The sequence below is a fragment of the Arachis hypogaea genome, chromosome 19 (assembly GCF_003086295.3).
Source record: "Arachis hypogaea cultivar Tifrunner chromosome 19, arahy.Tifrunner.gnm2.J5K5, whole genome shotgun sequence".
Classification (NCBI taxonomy): domain Eukaryota; kingdom Viridiplantae; phylum Streptophyta; class Magnoliopsida; order Fabales; family Fabaceae; genus Arachis; species Arachis hypogaea.
In genome coordinates, this window is record NC_092054.1 from 143,024,065 (window position 1) to 143,044,374 (window position 20,310).

Below are 20,310 nucleotides of genomic sequence, written 5' to 3' on the forward strand. Positions count from 1 at the left end.
CTTCTTTTGGTTCCATATTCAAATTAAAAACTCTTGATATCTCATAAATGATCAGAAAAAGAAATTGAATATTTATTTAGAAATAAAGAACCAAATTGTTCTTTATGCTTCCTCACAACCAAGAAAACCTTGAAATCAGATAAGCATCTTATTTAATTACTTTCACGGTGACAAATTATATATATATATATTACCAAACTCTTTTTAAAATAATTTGTAAATTATTTTTTATCATATATCATATTTTAATTGGATGGATATTTATTTTTAATTTAAATTACTATTTTAACTATAATTAGATTATATTATGGTTAAATTTTTAAAAGGGATAAATGTATAATTATTAAAAAATTAGAAACTAATTTTTTTAATTTTTTCAAATCATGTTAACAGTGACCTTAAACCTAAATTCTTTTTTTTTGTTTTCTTTCAATGTCATTCACCAACTCTTTCTTATCAGTCAGTCTCTCCTAAAGTCTCGAACGGCCGAACTCCAGAGTTCAAAGTCACAATCGCCGACTTCTCTGATTCGTCTCTCCAGTGCGTCTCCAACACTGTGCCGTCGCCTCTGTGGCTCCTCTACTCTGCGTCGTCGCATCTCCTTGCTCTGGTGCGTCTCTCGTCCTCCTATCCTCGCTCGTCCATCGCTGCTGTCACCCCTGGCCTGTCATCCTTGGCCAGGTGTCTGCTTCGCCGTGCTTGGACAGGTTGGTTTTCTCTCTTCTCTGCGTTCTTAACACTCCCTATCAATTTTTTTAGTTATTCAGTTGACTTATAATTTGATTACAACGAGGCGGCGCTGCTTGGGAGGCGCGACGGATGAAGAAATGGGGGAGGAGCGAAAGGCCAAAGGCCATTACAGAGTGTTGGGATACATCTTTTGGAAATGATTTGGGAAAAAAAAAAGTCATGTTTTAATTTTTAATACTTTAAAAAATTACATAATTACCTATTTTAAAAATTAATTTAATTATAAAATAATCTATCTATAGTTAACCTAATAACCAATTAAAAAGTGACACATCACACAAGGTACAAGGTAAATTACATGTTATTTTACAATGAATATAATAGAATTCACACACACACTATATATATATATATATATATAGTGTGTGAATTCTATTATATTCATACGTGGATTCATATGTAATTCAGTAATTATCTTAGTATGAAATGATAATTGAAAATCGTTAAATGATAATTTAATTAAATATATCAAATTATTTAACAATTCTAAATTATTAATTTTACATAAAAATATATTAAAATTAAAATATAATTATTCATGATCTCTTTTTATAAATTTAAATTTTTAGGATAAATAATTTCATGATATAGCAACCTAATTTGAGTGTTCTATATATATATATATATATATATATATATATATAAGTGTGATGCATTGGTAAAGTGGAAGAGACATTCCGATCTCAAGAAATACTTAAGTTCGATTATTTTATTTTATTTTATTTATTTATTCTTTTAAGGAGAATACTAGTTCAAGGAGGGACGCAAATAATCATGTTCTAAAGTTATTATTAACCTTACTAATCACCCTAGAGAAGAAAATAACCTTATATATATAAAGTTGCATAAACTTTACATTTAAAGTTTCATCATTATATGAAATTTAATGATTATGATGGATTCATCTCAATGATACGAAAACCCAATCCTGGTCTCCCTCTCAAAACGTACATTACGTGTATATAGTTATGGCGGTATTACTCAATACTCATGTCATGGTCACAGGCACAATTTTGCATATATATAATAGGATCGATGAATAAAACATTTAGATATAAAAATAGTACGTGTTAAATACTAGAGATAAAATTAGAACTTGATTATACATTGCGACTAAAATAATAATTTATCCAAAAAAAATACAAAATTACAAATTAAAGGACTATATATTTACAGGTCAATTTTTACACTCTGTTAGAGTATCTAATTAAAACAATTCAATGTTTTTATGGATGAAGCAATATCTATATCTATACATATGAAAAGTTTAATTCATAATTATTTGTGTTCGACATCACATGACTTATGTCTCCAACTAACCAACTACTACTTCTAGAGGGAGGCTTTAAGAAAAAGAATATTAAGTGCTGTCTTGTCTCATAAAGTACTTTTTATAAAAAGGGATTGCCGACTAACCTCAATTTAGCATATAATAATAAATAACATATAAATATGTTGATTTAATCAGCAATATGTATTTATTTAATTTGTCAACGTTACGTTGCATTATTTCTTATTCTTAAATTTAGATATAACAACACTTGCGATGGATCCACTGACATTGTCAACATTTGATGGAGGCAATGTGCTTCATTTTACAATTGTAATTCCCAACATAAATATTTACACAGAAAGAGACTCAAGTGTATATATGCAAATGAAATGTCACCTAAAGTTACTTCTAAAGTTAAAAGTGTCACTATGAATTCATATGCCTCAACTCAAGTGCACACTATCTTCTATATTACGAAATCAAGCCAATAATAATTATAAAATAAAAAATAAAAAAAAGACGACTGAAAATTTTGTCTAAATAAATTACAGAATTTAATAACGTTCACACTGTTTGACAATTGACATTGAAACAAAGGCACAATAATGAATAAGATTTTAAACTTTACATAAAATAGAAAGGAAATCTATGTGTCTGTCTCTTCTGTGTCATTAAAGCTAAGTATCTTAAGTTATTTAAGAATCTATTATAATATTTATATTTTATGTTTGAATAAAATATATTTTTTCTCTTTAAATATTTGAAAATGTTAAAAAATATCCTTATGTATATTTAATTTGTTTTAATTTTATTTCTAATATTTTAAATATGTTTTAATTATATCCTTAATTAAAAGTTAATACTATAATGCATAATTATTAGAACCATACCAGTAATTAAACTGATCAAATTATTGGATCATTGAATCAACTGATAAATCACAAATTAAACTAGTTAACTTGGTCATAATTAAATAATTATATAAAATTTAATTTTATTTTCTTTTTTCATAATAAATATCTCCTTTTTAGCTTTATTTTGTATTAAATTAATCAGACATGCTACACATCCATGTAATTTTGTATCTAAGTCCATCCAAATTGGCCCAACACAAAAAAAATCCAATACCATTAAATGAACGTGTATAACACGTGCCCCAAACCCCCCAAAACGTTAACATTCATTCACACTTCATTATAAAAAAACGTTCCATCTTCTTCAACACGCACGAAACCGCTACTCTTCGAATCTCTCTCAAAATCACTCAAACTTCATTCACGTTCTTTGCGGAAACTGCTACCAGAGAAGAATCGCGAGAAGATTTCACAAGGAAGAAGCAAAAACGAACAAAAGCAGCAACAGAGACTGCGAAAGGTATGAGAAAAACTAATGTTCATTTAAAATCTTACAATCTCGCGTTTCTCCTAGTTGCATTTTAGGTTTACTGGATGAGTTGCTTCGTTTAGTAGATCGACGTATTCTGATTCTATTTTTACAACGTAACTAGGGCTTGGAATGAAATGTGTTCTTATTTTGATTCAGTTCAGTCGAGTTGCTAATTTTGATTCACTTGATTGTTAGTCTGTTTAGTTGACTTCTTTTGCATGGAGAAATACTATTCTTGATGATTGAATGCTTATAACGATTTATTCAGCATATGAATGGTGTTCTGTTAAGTGGGCTTGGTGATTTTCATTCACTTGATAGTTAGTATGTTCAGTTCAGTCCTTTTGCATGCATAAATGTCTTTCTTGATGATTTAATGTCTTTTACGTTTTATTCAGTACATGAATGGCGTGCGGTTCAGTGGGGTTGACCATTTTCATTCACTTGATTGTCACTGTCTTTAGTTGGCTCCTTTTGCATTCAGAAATGCTTTTGTTGCTGATTGAATATTTATCACGTTTTATTCACAACATGAATGGTGTTCTGTTCAATGCGCTTGGTGATTTTCATTCACTTGACTGTTAGTGTGTTCAGTTAAGTCCTTTTGCATGCATAATGTCTTTCTTGATGATTGAATGTTTATCACATTTTATTCACAACATGAATGGTGTTCTGTTCAGTGGGTTTGGTAATTTTCATTCACTTGGTTGTTAGTGTATGTATTCAGTTCACTTCTTTTGTATGCACAAATGTCTTTCTTGATGATTGAATGTCTTTTACGTTTTATTCAGCACATGAATGGCATTCGGTTCAGTGGGGTTGGCCATTTTCATTCACTTGTTTGTTAGTGTGTTCAGTTGGCTCCTTTTGTATGCAAAAATGATTTCTCTTGCTGATTGAATGTTTGTCACTTTTTATCCAAGACATGAATTGTGTTTAGTTCAGTGGGGTTGCTAATTTTGATTCACTTGATTGTTAGTGTGTTCAGCTAGCTTCTTTCGGATGCAGAAATACTTTTCTAGTTGTTTTATTATTTATCATGTTTTATTCAGTACATCAATGGAGTTCGGTTTAGTGGGATTGGACATTTTCATTCACTTGATTAAAATATATATGCTTGTTCTTGTCGATGTATTGAGTGAAGTATTGACCAAATTTTTTTGTCCTTACAGAAAAAAATGAAGAAGACAATGGTGACAAAGAAGGACAAGCCGCGCTATAATGTAAGCACCTTAAATATATTTATCTGCTTTTATTTGAATAAAATATATTTTGTATTATAAATATATCGTCATATTCTGTTTGAAAACTTGTAGAAAACTCACGATTGCAGATGCCAAACAAAGGCAATAGCAACAGTGTTCAAGAATTTAAGTTAGGAAAAGAAAGATATAGTTAAAGAAATGGGATTCGGTGCCCTGGCACATGTTCCGAAAATGAACGTCTCTCACGCCCTCTTGGGAGAATTGATTAATTACTATGATGAGTATCATGGATGCCTGAAAACTCTCCATAGGAAAATATACATAACACCTCGCAAGATAGCAGCTGCGTTGGGCATAAACCACAGCGGTAATACACTTTTCACTTTCTGCTTATTTTCGGTTCATTGCTTCCTTTGATTTCGGTTCATTAAGGAACAGAAAATTAAACTGAGCCTTTTTGGCTGATTTCTTGCTATTAAAATATTGTAGAGAATCGTTTTCCTAAAACGGTTGAGTATAGCAAATTGAATGAGGTAGACAAGGCAATATTTGACAGCCTCAAATGTGTTATGTTGGTGTCTTTGACAAAGTCTGTCGTGGATATGAGTGTTGAAGGGGAGGAGAACCGGCAAAAATTTCGAAGGACTTTTGTCGTCTTCATACATAAGTGCTTCATGCTGCCGACGACAGTAAGCATGACCTCCCTGATCTATAAGCCTCCTATCTTTCATGTGGACAACATCTGACAGTGGGATTGGGCAAATCATGTGCTCAGCTTCTTGAGGAAGGGAATCGAAAACAAGAGAAAGGGAAAAAATAGTCCGTTGACGGCTGTGTTTTTGTTTTGATGCTTATTTATTTCCATGAAACCAAGTTCCCTTGCTTGGATGCACCTGATGCTTCCCCGCCACCGTGGGTGGCCCATTGGACAAAGAAGATGATGCTCGACCGGATTACTAAGGAAGCAACGGACACAATGGTAAATTAAACAAAAATTTTCCCCTAAAATTTCATTTTAGATGCTTCTAAAAATACTCTGCTAACTAAATAAGCTTGTGTTTTAGGTTATAATTAATTTATTTCTCATAGTTGCATTTTAATTTTATTGGAGTGAGTTGCTTCATTTAGTAGATCCACTTATTCTGAAATGTGTTCTTATTTTCTTTCTGTCCAGAGGAGTTTCTAATTTTGATTCACTTGATTGTTAGTGTGTTCATTTGAATTCTTGTGCATGCAGAAATATTTTTCTTGATGATTAAATATTTATCACGTTTTATTCACCACATGAATGTTGTTCGGTTCAGTGGGGTTTGTAATTTTGATTCACCTGATTGTTAGTATGTTTAGTTGAGTCCTTGTGCATGCAAAAATATTTTTCTTGATGATTGAATGTTTATCACATATTATTCAGCACATGAATGGTGTTCGGTTCAGTGTATTTGCTCATTTTGATTCACCTGATTGTTACCGTATTTGCTCATTTCAGATGCGTCTAAATTACTCTGCTAACTAAATAAGTTTGTGTTTTAGGGACTTCTGTATAAAAATTAAATAAAGGAGGAAAAAACAAAAAGAAAGAAGGTGGAAAAGAAACCAACTTTTTGAAGGGGAAAGAGAAAGGAAAAAGGAAGAAAGAAGAAAAGAAAATTGTTGATCTGGATTCTTCTTCAGAAGAAGGAACTTTTTCTGAATCTGAATCTGAATCCGAATCCGACAAAACACCACCAGCCAAGAGAACAAGACAACAGAGGCTGGTTAAAAAACAAAAAATTGTTGAAACAGATTAAAAAACAACAAGAAAAACTGAAAGCAGTCCCACCGATTCAGAAAGCAGAAGTGAATTCGAAAACCAGTAAGTTTGATGTTCATATTAGTTTCGTTTTACTTGTATTTGGTTAAAATTGTTCTTATGCACTTGTTCTTATGTATTGCAGAGAAGAAAAAATTGAAAAAACAGCCACAAAGAAAAGAAAACAACCACAGAAGGTGGTTAAAAAAGAAAGCAAAAAAAGGAGGCATGTGCCGACGGATTCAGAGAGCACAAGCCAATCTGAAAGCCAGTAAGTATTGGGTGATGTTTATTTATTTTATTGTATGATATTCATCTGGTTTAGTTTTGCTTTTCTTTGTTGAAAATTGTTTATGTATGCTTGTTAAGTAAATTACAAATGTGATATTGTTCAGTGGAGTTGGTCAAGTTGATTCATTTGATTGTCAAGTGTTTAGTTGAGTCCTTTTTCATGCAAAAATATTTTTCTTGATGATTGAATGTGTATCACGTTTTATTCAGCACATGAATTACGTTCAGTTCATTGGTATTGTTCATTTTCATTCACTTGATTGTTAGTATCTTCAGTTGGGTGCTTTCGCATTTGAAATGTTTTTCTTGATGATATTTGTCTCATGTATAAATTTGATATGTTTGTCTGTGTTGCAGAGAAAAAGAAATCAAATAAACACCCATAATGAAAAAAAAAACAACCGGGGAGGGTGGCCAAAAAACAAACCAAATCAGGAAAGCTTGTTCTGACAAATTCAGAGAGCAAAACTGAATCTGACAAGGAGTAAGTTTCTCGAATCATATTTTCAATTATTCATGCTTTCGTTTTAGGTTCATTGGTACTTATTTTATGAATTTTCAGAACTGAACAAGAAAAACATAGTGTTGCGGAAAGAAGAAGACGGGCGTTGCAGATGTTAAGAGAAAAGAGATAAAATAGAAGAAATGATGGAGCTCACACAGCAAACGTTTCTCCCGATAGGTTTGACTCAACAGAGGCGCGAAATGATTTCTCTGAGACGTAAGATTCGGTTTCTTATATTGAGTTTTTTTTTGTTTGCTAACTTTTGCTACAACCTCTTCTAATTCCTCTGGATTCACTGAGTAATATTTATTTATCTTGCTTAGACTGTCGACTGTAAATCTGGGTAGCGAACCTATCTTACAGACTCGGGCAAGCTCCACACCGTCTGTGAATGCCCCGGACAATACCAGGTAAATTTGTTCATTACAGGCTTTACTTTTGATTCAGTGGGTTCCAGAAATGAATTTCATATGTTTCTAGACCTCTGCTTTTAATCTTAGTTGCTAATTTTAATTTGGTATCTTTTTTATTAGAAAAAATACCCCGGGAACCCCGGTAAAAATTTTTAGAAGAAAGAAAATCCATCAGAAACAGAGTTTTAATACTCCATCAGTGTAAGCTAAAAATATTTATATTGCTCTTTTAGATTTAGGTAATAAATTTTGTTTAATTATTCACACGGAAATCGTGTTTAAATGTCAATAGCACTATACCTGATTTTGACCTACAAATCATTGAGGGTCGATAAGAAACTCGGTCTCAACCTTTGAAAATGTGAGTTTTTCAATGTGCAAATTTTGGTTTCTCAGAACCTATTCTAATTATTCAACATTAACTTCTTCCTTCTTTATACTCCTTAGAGATCCTATTGCGGTGTCTTTTTCTGAGTTCTCTTAAGGAAGAGTTACTCAAAGATGACTATATCTATGTCCCTTTTGATAATGAGTAAGTTGCACATAAAATTATTTTTATTAATTTTAATGGTATAGGATAATAATTTGAGTCATTATTGAATTGTTTTCTTTTTAATTCAGTAGCTCTCTGAAAACACAACAGCAGCCCTACAAAGAAGCACTGGCACGGCAATCGAAACAAGAAGGACCTGTTGATGTGTAAGTTTTACTGCTTGTATAAATCTTGATAATTTCGGTTCACTACATGGTTTAATTGTGGTTCGGTTGAATCCAAAAATAAATTGAATGTGTTCTTATTTTTGGACTCTCTTCTGTTTCTTGCAGCTGCCCTGCGAAACTCGAAAAGCAGGCCGCGGAAGAATCTTTCCCGAGGAAGATGGAGCCAGAACCTCCATTGAATGTGTAAGTTTTAACTAATATCATTTTTTATAGTCTTATGTCTTATATATTGCTTTTTCATTATTCTTTTAAGTTGTAATTAGAATTCTTTTTATTAGTTTTAATGGTACAAGATAACAATTCTGGGTCATTATTGAACTCTTTTCTGTTTAATGCAGCAGCCTTTCTGAAGAATAACAGCAACCATGCCAAGAAGCTCTAGCGGCACGGCAATTGTAAGAAGAAGCACAGCCTGATTTGTAAGTTTTCTGCTTGTTCAAATCTGGATAATTTCGGTTCACTTCTTTGTTTAATTTCGGTTCACTACTTTGTTTAATCCAGAAATTAATTACTCTTTCTGTCGTTTTGCAGTGCTGCTCGTCCTAGGCAATGAGAAGATTATGTGCCTTCCTTCAGCCTTGGGATAAGTCCCCCAGCATCTCAACCAACTCCCCCGTCTCAAGTGATAGTGACTCAACCAACTCAGCCCTCTGAGCCGACGGTGTCAGAGCATGAAGTCCTGGCAGACGCGGTGGTAGATGCTGGGGTGACGGCAACATTGAAGTTTGCTGAAGCAACAAGTACCAACCCGAGCTTCACAGCTGCTGAAGTTTACAAAACTCCGAAGAAAGAAAAAGAAATCACGGAGGAGTTGAAGGAGAAGTGTTATCATTTGATGACACATGTCAAAGAAACCAAATATAGTACCGATGAATATGACCCCTTATTCTTCCTGAACCATCAAGCGAATTTCGAGAGGCTTAGACATCACTTCATGTCTCTAATGCACGGACAACATGTGGAAAGCACGGTAAAATCTTTACCTATTGCGTTAACATTAATGATTTTTTAAAGACTTTAATACCACATATCTCGGAAATTTTCTTCCTGTAGGTGGTCAATACACATTGTATGATTCTCAACGACATGAAATGTCCTCATTTTGAGAAAGATATATACTGTGTGCCGACGGATATTATCGTAAGCCAAATTTTTTATTCCCTGCTGATTGAATGTGTATAATATTTTATTCAGCACATGAATTACGTTCGGTTCAGTGGTGTTGGTCATTTTCATTCACTTGAATGTTTGTGTCTTCAGTTATATCCTTTTGCATGCAAAAAATGTTTTTCTTGATGATAAAATGTGTATCACGTTTTATTCAGCACGTGAATTGTGTTTGGTTCAGTGGAGTTTGTCATTTTCGTTCACTTGATTGTTAGTGTCTTCAGTTATGTCCTTTTATTCAACACACGAATGGTGTTTTACTAGTTCTTTTCTTATTTAACTGAGGTTTATTTTGCAGATGTTTGTGTTAGAAAACCATGGCGAGAAGTACATTGATCCAAAGACCAAGAAGTCCTACCGATTCGATGTCGATAGATATGCACACCAACGCCAGTTTCTTGACAAAAGAAAACTCGCATCGCATCCATTTGTAAGTTGTGAGTTCTAAACCTTCTATGATAATTCTCTCATTTGCTATCGTTTGGACTGAGATATTCTATCATTTTTCTAAACTTCAGCTATTTGTGCTAATTTGCAATGGAGAAAACTGGTGGTTGTGTATTGCCGATGTCCAGAAAAAGGCATTCTATGTGCTTGACCCTGTGAACAAGAACAAGAATAAAATACCTGATTTGAGGATTAAATTGAACAAGTTTTTTGTAAGTTATTTAAATATTTCCCTTGTTGATTCAATGTTTTTGACGTTTTATTCAAATCATGATTGGTGTTCGGTTTTGTGATGTTGCTGATTTTGATTCATCTAATTTTAAGTCACTGTTTTTATCACTTTCAGGGATTAATAATATCCCAGATGAGGGTTTACATTGGGGCGGAACCCTTAATGGAGGACGGAGATGGAGAAGAAGCAGAGTATATCAGGCTCAATGGTCAACGTACAAGGTAAAAATCTTTTTCTTCTATAGTGCTATTTTTAATGTGTTTTATATACTATTAATCGTATTTTACTTAAATTCTTCCTTAGCTATGATTGTGTCATATACGTCATGAAATAGCTTGAAACAATTAATCCTCGAAAGATCAAAAGCGGGAAGAGGTATCAATATAAAACTTGGACACAAGTAAGTAGTTTTTAAATTAATAAAATTCTTTCATTTCTTATTCCAGTTGTGTGCATTTCTTATGTAACTAATTCCTTTCAATTGAAATGTAGGAAGAGATTGATGCTTTCGAGCTTGAATATGGTCCAAATATTCTGTTCCACAAATTGAACAAAATGAGAGACCAAGTCATTTGGGCATGTGAAGCAATAAGACTTCCGAAACTATCTGCTGTCCTCTCCAGCCCTTTTTGTAAATTCACGTCTGGGGATATATATAGTAGTAAATAGAATATACTTTGTTTGACTGGTTGTAATTAACATTATTTTGTTTAAAAAAACAAACACTGCTTCTTTCAATGTATATACCTGAATATTAATGTAAATCTCAATGTATATATCTAATGTTAATGTTAATGTATATACCTAATCTTAATATTTATATCTGATTCAAGATGTATATATCTGTTGGAACTGTCTGGCTGCTGTTTTGTTCCAATATCACAGTGAATGGAATCAGGGTGTTTATCAAAGATTAGGAACCCCAAATAGACAAATGAACCGAAATTAATACACACAGTAAATAAAAAAAGTGCATATTGATAAACCCCAATTTTGTGGTTTATCTTGTATTGAATTTAGGGGATTTTATCAAATTTTCTCACATTTATTCAATGAAATAGCATGGTTTTGTGAATTTTTCCTAATTTGTGCTTAAAAGTGAAAACATGCTTTTTAGGCCATAAAATTGCTAAATTCAATTCACTTTAATTCCATTCGATGCCTTGATATGTTTGTTAAGTGATTTCATGTTTAGAAGGCAAAGATTGGGTTGAAGAAATGAAGAAAAAAATATGCAAAAATGGAGAATTCATGAAGAAATGGGATTTTGGTAATCTGTCCAGCGACGTGTGTACATCACATATATCAATATAGCAGAGAGATAATTTGAAAAAAAAATGTATATATCAGTATTCAGTTTCAGAAACACCTGAACTCTCTGACATAGCACAATAAATTGACTATTCAATAAACAAAAAAAGTGACTATTGAATAAAGAATTTCACAAAAACTAATATCAAAAACAAAAAAAAAGTGACTATTCAATAAAGACTAACAACAGTCAGTAATTAACCATCCTATAACTGTAGTGAACCAAAATGTGCTCATAGATGAAAGAAAATTTATGTTAATAAAAACTGAAACTCGTATAATCCTCTCCGGGATAATTCATATTCGGTGCATTGTAAAAGCTCGAACTTGGCTGAATCGTTGGTCCGCCATCTAAAAGATTCAACTGCAAAAAGAGAAAAAAAATCATATATTAGCAAAATGCACAAATGAATGTTTGCCTAATCGAAAGCAAATCAATTTTACCTCACTTGGAGCTGGCTTTTTCTTTTTCTTTGTCGCATTTGAGATCTTTTTTTCCATGTTTGATCCAAGTCTGTTCTTGGGCCGGCCTCTTGCTTTGACACGTAGAGGACTTTGAAGGTCATTCACGTCGCTCAATGTCACTTCTTCGTGGGATAACGAACTTTTTTCTTTGCTTTTTGCTTGATATTCTCGCATCTTGGCCATGACATTGTCAAATGCCCGATGCAGAATTCCGGTCAGCTCCTCTGACTCTGAAGTAAATTCGCATATATTGTGTGATCGAAACACCAAATCATCAAATCTCTTGCTTCTCAGCTCCAGTAAAGGCTCGTCTTGGCTGCTCTTGATGTGTGTGTGCCTCCTCTTTATGTTCTTGCTCCAGCGCTCCAGTATGTATTTCGGTGCCACATTATCTACTCGCTCGAAGCTTAGGATGCTCAGGGAATGATAGGACAGTATGCCCCTTGACTCAAACAGCAGGCATTGGCACTTTACCTCTCGTGATACTGCGTCGTAGGTGACGAAAAACTTGTTGAATGTGGAGTTAGAAACCTGCTCCATCACTTCGCATGTTGTGAAACCTAGGGTGGAATGCTTTGATCTTGTGATGCAGTTCACATTTCCTCTTAATTGTTCTTGAACTTCCCTGAACTTCTCGTGGGTATACACGTGCTAAAATTGATTTTGTTGCGCACGGTATCACGGTGTAAAAATCTGCAGCGTCGAATTCTCTCTCTCTCTTTGCTCTTTGCTTGCTAGGCAATTGTCGTATTACTTCACGAATTGACTCAGGGAGCTATTGCATGTGATTAACTTGTTAAAAAATACGTGCATGCTCTCACTCCTTTGTGTGCTTTTCATTCTTGCCCAGAAGTGGTGATCCAAGTAAACTGGAATCCATATATACCGATCCTCGTACAGCTCTACAGAATGAACCGAACTAATGAACTGTACTAAACCGAAATCTGTGCATGTTTTGACCCAAAAGGTAAAGGCATGAAAATAATTCGAATTAAAACCTCAGTTACCTGAGAGCCACTTGTTGCCTCCGAGACCGTACTTTGTGAGAAAATCATTTCAGTTCCTGTCGAATGCGTCTTTTATGAACGAGTTCCAAACAACGTGGCTCATCTCTTGTTCAATTTCTTCGTGTCGCTTGTAGCTGTTTAGTTTGTTTGAGATCTTCTTCATGATGTACCAGATGCACCAGCGGTGAATTATTGTTGGCATGCACATCTCAATGGCCCTTTGCATCGATGCACATTGGTCGGTGAGAATGTCTTTTGGTGCCTTCCATCCCATGCAACGGAGCCAACACTCGAATAGCCATTTAAATGATTGGATGTCCTCGTTTTTCATCAGCGCGCATCCGAGAAGTGTCGATTGACCGTGGTGATTCACGCCCATAAAAGAACCAAAAACCATATTGTACCTGCATAAATGGACACTCTTACAATGTGATGAACCGAATACCTGTTTGTGTTGTAGGTGGTGTCGAATGAAACCAAGTCTCCAAAATACTTGCATGCAACCCTGCTTCTTGCGTCGGCCCAGAATGCATGTTTGATGGAGTGATCGTCTTCGAGGTTGAGCTCGAAAATGAAATTTAAGTTCTTCTCTTTCATTCTTAGTAAGTACTTCCCGAATTCTTTGGCATCGTCTTGTTCAGAAACATTTCGTACTTCCCTTGTGATGTAATTCCTCATGTCTTTTTCTATAAAACTGAGTTTCCAGTGACTGCCGGCTGCTGCTACGAACGATTGGTAAGTTTTGTTCGGTCTGATTCTGGCTTCCTTGTTGGTTTCGATGGTTCAACGCACAAACATGCTTAACTCCCTGTGTTGTTTGAGCATCTCTGCACGGTCTGGACAGCAGGGGTGTGAGTGATTCAGAACAACTTTGGAAATTGTCCAGACACCGACATCCTTCAATATGTGTATGTAGATCCTAGCTGGATAGTTTATGCCGGCTGAGGGGTTTGACTTCAAAGTAGGAGATATCTTGGATTTCCACCTCCCCTCCCTGCTGCATACGATTAATTGATTCTTAATCTTGTCTCCGACCTAAGTCGTGTTCCTTATTTTGATAGAAAAACCAACAAGTTTGGAATAATGTTTGTAGAACTTTTCAGCTTCTTCTAGTGTCTTGAAAATCATCCCCACCTTTGGGACAAATTGTTCATCTACAACACACCTAGTCTGCAGGATGAACCGAACATGATATTATGGTGAAACAATAATATAGAACTAGATGAATGGAACATTATCCATTATATAAATTCAAATTCAAACATCTTTCTGCAGAATGAACCGAACACGTACTCATAGTGAAACAATTAGTTTAGTACTGAATGAATGAAATATTATCCATTATAAAAATCAAATTCAAACAACTTTCTGCAGAATGAACCGAACACGTACTCATGGTGAAACAATTTTTTAGTACTGAGTGAACGAAACATAATACATTATATAAAATCAAATTCAAACATCTTTCTGCATAATGAACTGACACGTACTCATGGTGAAACAATTGTATAGTACTGAATGAACGAAACATAATCCATTATATAAAATCAAATTTGAAACACCTCTATCTACAATTTAGAGATTATCAATTCAATTCAATTCAATTTAGATTCAGAACACCTGCGTCCATTCAAATTCAATTCAATTCAAATTAGCAAATGCATTCCATTCAATTTGATTCAAAATTGAATAATCCAAACCTCGTCTAGTTGATTCGTTTCAGAAGAATAATCCAATTCGCTCTCATTCAACTGATTTGAAGTTGAATCATTCATTGTTTCGATTCAGAAGTGCCGATCGAAGAAGAAAACGAATAAGAATAGGAAGAAGATAAATGCAATGTAAGCAGATCGAAAGAAGAAAACGAAGAAGATGAGCACGACTAGAGGAGAACGACGAAGCTTATTATGTTGAAGTCAATGCAGATCAATAAAGAAAAACGCGAGCAGAGAAGAAGAAGAAGAAGAAGAAGAAGAAGAAGAAGAAGAAGAAGAAGAAGAAGAAGAAGAAAGAAAGAAAGAAAGAAAGAAAGAAAGAAAACGCAAGCAGAGAAGAAGGTTTAGGTTGCAGCAGAAGGTTTACATTGAGAAAAGGTACGTTATATGTAACGTGTGTATGACAAACAAGTGAGGAGGTGGGGGGGGCGCATTTGGCCCAAAGAATTTAGATAACTTGGATGCATTTTTTACATGGATGTAGAGCATTATTGTAAATTAATTATTATTTTTAAATTTTAATAACTCATCAATTAGTTTATATTTATTATACTCTTTAAGTATTTACAAAAAAAATAAAAAAAATCATAAAAATAGAAAATATATTGTAATTAATAATTTTTTAAAAAAATTTGTAAATGTTATTTAATTTTATTTACGTAATGCATTTAATAAAAAGATATCATGTATACAAGGACGGACTCAAGAGGGGGGGGAGTGGTGGCCTTGGCCCCTAACAAATTTTAAACTCATTATATATTATTATAATAGATGTATTATATAGAATAAAATTTAATAGCATAATAATAATAAATAGAGTTAATACTCTTTATGTATTAGAGTTTAAATTTTACTACATACATTTAAATTATTTGTATTTTTTATTTTATTTAGAATTATTTTTATATTTATTTTTTTAAAATTAATTTTAACATCTATAATATAATTATATAAAAAATACTTTAATATTATTTATAATAAGAGGAGTATTAGGGGCCAGCAACTTTTGTGATTTGTAGTCATCAAGTAACCACCAAAGATAATTTTAATAGTGTGAGATTAGTGTGAAATTTCATCCAATGGTTCACTTTTCTTTTACTGGTTATATGCTGGCCAAAATTTAATAAAGTTGCTGACCCCTAAACTTTTCCTTATAATAATATTATTTTTTTTATAATTGGCAATTTAGTTGTTTCTTTTTTATTATTTTTTATTACTTTTTACCTCTATTATTATATAAAAATACTTTAGTATATTTTAAATCCACATAACAAAATTATTAGCGAGATTAATTTATTTTATTTTATGTCATATTTTATAATGATATAAAACAAAAATTTAACTCAGCTGCACATAAATATTTACAAAAGTAAATTAATTAATAAAATATTTAAAAATAAATAATTTTATATTTTATTAGATATAAAATCATAAAGACCAAGATAATTTTTTTATTTGACAAGTATTTATTAATTTTTTAATTAAAAAATTAATTATAATTATATCTATTATCAAATATATGACATTATATTTGATTATACAAAATTTTAATTTTCGACCCTTTCATTGTTAGATTCCTGAATCCGTCGTCCCTGCATGTATAGAAAATAATAATTTTTAGTTTAATTGGGTTTTAGTGAATTTTACTAGGTCGGTTTTAACCAATTTTGATAAGTTTTATCGAGTTTGATTAAATCTGACCAAATTAATTATTTGACCGATTTAAATGATGATCCAATATGAATTGATGACCAAATTATTGTAAAATAACTAAATAAATAAGAAAGATGTAAATATAAAATAAAATATGTAAGTAGAAGACTCTATATAATTAAATCAATAATAATTTATATATATACATTAATATTATATGTTGTAATATGTATATATATGTAAAGATAGAAAGAAGTATTAAAAGTAAAGAGAGAGAGAATTGCATTTATTTTATTACTGTAAAGAGAGAGAGAAATAGAAATATTTGTAATTGTATGTGTGCTTGTATTTCTCTCAGAGGCAAAGGCCTCTATTTATACATATATTGGGAGCTTAATTTCAACATGCATTTAATGTCATTCCTTCTTTGAAAATGTGAGTTTTACATGGGAATGGGTATCTACGTTGCTCGTTCTTATCACAACACTCCCCCTTGGATGCCCATTTAGGATTATTGCCTCATTAAAACCTTACTAAAGGAAAACCCTGTGGGAAAAATCTTAGTGAAGGAAAAAGAGTACAATATCCTTTGTGATGGGACTGTCTCATTAAAAACCTTGTCAACAAAAATCCAATGGGAAAAAAACCTGACCAAGAAAAAAAGAGTACAGTCTCCCCCTCTTGCCGACATCATTTAATGTCTCGAAATCGGCGCATCCCAATCTCATGTACCAATCTTTCAAAGGAGGATTTTGGGAGTGACTTTGTAAATAAATCTGCCAGATTGTCACTTGAGCGAATCTGTTGGACATCAATTGTCCCTTGATTTTGAAGATCATGAGTGAAGAATAATTTGGGAGAAATATGCTTTGTTCTATCACCTTTGATGTATCCGCCTTTAAGCTGAGCAATGCATGTTGTATTATCTTCAAACAGGACAGTTGGAGCTATCTTATGATCAATCAATCCACATGACGACAGAATATATTGAATCAGGCTCCTTAGCTAAAAACACTCGCGACTAGCTTCATGAATCGCTAGTATTTCAGCATGATTAGAAGAGGTTGCTGCTATCGTCTGTTTCGTGGACCTCCAAGATATAGCTGTACCACCATATGTGAACAGGTATCCTGTTTGAGATCTCCCTTTATGTGGATCAGACAAGTATCCAGCATCTGCATAGCCAACTAATAGTGACTTGGATCCATAGGGATAAAACAATCCCATATCAACCGTTCCATAAAGATATCTAAAGATCTGTTTGATTCCACTCCAATGTCTTCTGGTTGGAGAGGAACTATATCTTGCTAGTAAATTCACAGCAAATGATATATCGGGTCGCGTATTATTAGCAAGATACATTAGCGCTCCAATGGCACTAAGATATGGTACTTCAGGACCAAGGATATCTTCATTTCCTTCTTTAGGACGGAATTGATCCTTCTCCATATCCAAAGATCTTACGATCATTGGGGTACTTAATGGATGTGACTTATCCATATAAAATCTCTTCAAGATCTTTTCTGTGTATGTTGTTTGATGAATAAAGATCCCACTTTTTGTATGCTCGATCTGCAGGCCGAGACAAAACTTAGTCTTTCCAAGATCTTTCATCTCAAACTCTTCTTTTAGAGTTTTTATAATTGTTGGAATCTCTTCAGGAGTCCCAATGATATTTAAATCATCAACGTACATAGCAATTATAATGAACCCAGATGTAGTTTTCTTTATGAAAACACACGGGCATATATCATCATTCTTGAAACCGTTTTTGGCCAGATACTCAGTAAGACGATTATACCACATTCGTCCAGATTGCTTTAGACCATATAAAGATCTTTGCAATTTGACTGAGTATAACCCTTACGGATATTCATTGGATGGTTTAGATATCTTTAGTTCTTCAGGGACTTTCATATAGATATCTCGATCTAATGAGCCGTATAAATAGGCTGTTACCACATCCATTAAATACATATGCAGTTTATGATATGCAGATAAACTGACCAAATAACGCAATGTTATCGCATCCACTACAAGGGAATACGTTTCTTCATAATCTATACCGGGCCTTTGTGAAAAACCTTGTGCCACAAGTCGGGCTTTATAGCGCACAACTTCATTTTTCTCATTTCGTTTTCTCACAAATACCCACCGGTATCCAACAGGTTTTACATCTTCTGGTGTACGGACTACAGGTCCGAAGACTTCACGTTTTGCAAATGAGTCTAATTCAGCCTTCATGGCTTCCTTCCATTTTGGCCAATCATTCCTTTGTCGACATTCTTCGACTGATCTTGGCTCAAAATCCTTACTTTCATCTATGATATTCAATGCCACATTATAAGCAAATATTTCATTGACAATTGTCTTATTTCGGTCCCATTTCTCTTCTGTAAAGACATAATTTATCGAGATCTCATCATTTTCACAATTTTCAGGTACCTGAACGTCTTCTGGCGTTAAAATTATATCAGAATTTTGGACAATTGCAGGTGTCTTTACTATGTCTTTTTCAACAGGAATATTTACCTCTTTTCTCTTTCGAGGATTTTTATCTTTGGAACCAACAGGCCTGCCACGCTTCTGGCATGAATTTGCTTCAGTGGCTATTTGTCCTACTGGGACATCAATTCGAATTGGGGCATTTTCCGTCCTGCCACGCTTCTGGCGTGAATTTGCTTCAGTGGCTACTTGTCCTACTGGGACATCAATTCGAATTAGAGCATTTTCCGCTGGTATATAAGATTTGGTTATCCTCTTTGTATCGGAAAATGTATCAGGCAATTCATTTGCTATTCTTTGCAAATGTATAATCTTTTGAACTTCTAGTTCACATTGACCTGATCGAGGATCTAAATGCATCAACGATGATGCATTCCAATTAAGTTCCTTTTCAGGAAGCTTATTCTCTCCCCCTAATGTTGGAAATTTTGATTCATCAAAATAACAATCCGCAAACCGGGATTTAAATACATCTCCCGTTTGTATCTCAAGATACCTTACTATAGAGGGAGAATCATATCCAACATATATCCCCAATTTTTTTTGGGGTCCCATTTTGGTGCGATTAGGTGGTGCAATGGGAATATATATCGCACACCCAAATATTCTTAAATGGGAAACATTTGGCTGCTGGCCAAATGCTAATTGCATAGGAGAGAACTTATGGTAACTCGTTGGCCTCAAACGAATAAGTGCTGCGGCATGTAAAATAGCATGCCCCTAAACCGAAGTTGGAAAATTTGTTCTCATAAGTAGAGGTCTAGCAATCAATTGGAGGCATTTAATAAGTGATTCTGGTAACCCATTTTGTGTGTAAACATAAGCTACTGGATGTTCAACACTTATTCCATTAGCCATATAATAAGCATCAAAAGCTTGGGAAGTAAATTCACCAGCATTATCAAGACGAATTGCTTTGATTGGATTTTCTGGAAATTGTGCTTTTAATCGAATAATTTGAGCCAGTAATCTCGCAAACGCCAGGTTGCGAGATGATAATAAGCACACATGTGACCATCTCAAAGATGCGTCTATCAGGACCATAAAATATCTAAAAGATCCACATAGTGGATGAATAGGTCCACGTATGTCACCTTGAATCCTTTCTAGGAATTCAGGGGACTCAAATCTAATCTTTACTGGTGATGACCTTAAAATTAACTTTCCCTGAGAACATGCAGCACAACAAAATTCACTAGTTTTAAGAATCTTCTGGTTCTTTAGTGAATGCCCATGAGAGTTTTCAATAATTCTCCTCATCATGGTTGTTCCCGGATGACCCAATCGGTCGTGCCAAGTTATGAATTCATTTGAGCTAGTAAACTTCTGGTTTACAATGGCATGTGATTCAATTGCACTAATCTTGGTATAATACAATCCAGATGACATTGAGGGTAACTTTTCTAGTATAACCTTTTTATTTAAATCATGAGTTGTGATACATAAATACTCATGATTTCCCTCATTCATCATTTC